Source organism: Lipotes vexillifer, unplaced genomic scaffold (assembly GCF_000442215.2).
Source record: "Lipotes vexillifer unplaced genomic scaffold, Lipotes_vexillifer_v1.1 scaffold705, whole genome shotgun sequence".
NCBI lineage: Eukaryota > Metazoa > Chordata > Mammalia > Artiodactyla > Lipotidae > Lipotes > Lipotes vexillifer.
In genome coordinates this window covers 217,486-219,244 of record NW_006793209.1, presented here as the reverse complement: position 1 = coordinate 219,244, position 1,759 = coordinate 217,486, and the positions used below count along the sequence as shown (strand labels likewise).

At 40.5% G+C, this 1,759-nt stretch overlaps 1 protein-coding gene across 4 annotated transcripts in view; it reads left to right on the top strand.

Annotated features, from left to right (window-relative positions):
* Window positions 1-1,477: 1,477 nt before the first annotated feature.
* Window positions 1,478-1,759, top strand: part of MBNL2 (muscleblind like splicing regulator 2) — a 154,207-nt gene continuing 153,925 nt past the window's right edge. For 2 of the 4 annotated variants that reach the window (XM_007466270.1, XM_007466269.1), the window contains exon 1: window positions 1,478-1,713. The gene's annotated coding sequence lies outside the window, so the exon portion shown is untranslated. The remainder of the gene's footprint in view (window positions 1,714-1,759) is intronic. The other 2 variants (XM_007466267.1, XM_007466268.1) reach the window with 2 other exon arrangements.

Below are 1,759 nucleotides of genomic sequence, written 5' to 3'. Positions count from 1 at the left end.
AAGAAGACTAAAATTTCAGGATTGATATTCATAAACCTGTGATATCCCATTTACATGCAGTATAATATTAAGAATATTTAAAAATAATTGTTTACCTGTTTGACCACAGAGATCATTTAAATTTCCAGAAAAATTATAGTAGATGAAAGACTCTAAGTTAGGTATATCTTGGATTTACACTGGGATGAAAAAAAATTGTAAGTATAAGGTTCAAGGGGAATAAAGTATGGTATTCTATTAAAGAAAGAGCCTACAAATCATATGAAACATTATGATTTTTAAGTGCAATTTTGCCAAAGTCAAAAGAAACCATTACATTCCACCCCAACTGTTAACTTCATGACAGATGCACCAAGCCGTCGCTTATAAACAACAGTGCGTTGGGTTCAACCTTTCAGATGAATGGGCCTTTGTTCCCACCTCGGTCTAGCCATGTAATCATAACGCAGGTTTTTTTTTCATTCAAAATATCGTGTTTAGCGGAAGGAAAATGTATGCTTTTTTGTGTTTTCTAAATGCCATTTATACTTTTTCAAAACGGAGTCCCGTTGACTGGGAAAGAAGTAAATAACCCTTACTAAGCTTTCCATTCCTCTTCTTTATCTCAGGGAACTTCAGCACCTCCAGACCATCCTTCGTGGAGTCGCACCTGATGGCGCCCCTTGGGTCACGTGCCATGTGTGTTCAGCAGTAAACATCCTCCTGTGCTGGCTGCTTCATTAATGACAATATGGACCAATGCACAGTATTTATCAAGTGTTACCCAAGGAACCTAAGGTTAGGTTAAGGCACACCTAGTCCTCTCAGGGGAGCTTGCCAAGAGCACAAAGCGTGAAGAGTACAGATATCAGTTTTATTGTTCAGAATCCCTTAACTGAAGTCCCGGGGAGTCTGAAAACTTAGGAGGAAAGATATATGGGCTACAGTAACTAACCACTGCAGTAACAGATGTTACGCGGGAAAACTGTGCGAGGGATATAAGCGTGTTTTGACTTTGACTATGCACTTGGGCTAACACATTCTTCCTCACTAATGGAAATCATAATGGAAAACGTTTTGTAAGGTATATTAATTTCCATGGCAGACATTGAATTGTTTTCCTTTTAAAAAAATATATGCTTTGTCCAATGGGGTAACGACTTCAGTTTCATGTACAACCTGGATTTTTCCTAAATCTGCAGAGTTTTCTATTTTCCAAAGTATTGACAATGCAGCCACAAGCTTTGGGCTGGCTGTCTTAAAGGGTGTTTTCCGGAGCTACCCCTCTCTCTGCTCTGCCAATTATGTGCCACTTTGTCTTGGTGCTCTGATTGCTTTCTTCTGAGAGGGAAATTCCTCTTTCATCAGTATGGATGCACTGTTTTCACACACTGCAAGTGCTGTGTTGCTGTGTCAGTCATCCTATTAGGGCCAGTTTCAGACGAGTAGGGCTGACGAACTTGCTGGGGATTGGCTGCTCACAGCTGGGAGGGATTTGTCGGAAGGAAGGGCTGCAGCTTACAGCAACAGAGTTTAGACTGTCTTTGCTTCATCATCTGAAGGCAAAATTTTCCAGATACGGCAGACGGCTCTCAGAGTACAATAAACAGGGAATGAGAACTATTTACATGGAAATTTCTTCCTCATGATGCAGCGGAGAAGCCTCGGCCGCTTGATTTTGCCAGATGTTCCTGGGGTTACTGTAAAAGGAAAGGAGAGGCAGAGCTAAACAAGGTAGGGAAATCATCCCCCCGTTCTTTTTTTTTTTTTTTTTTTTTTT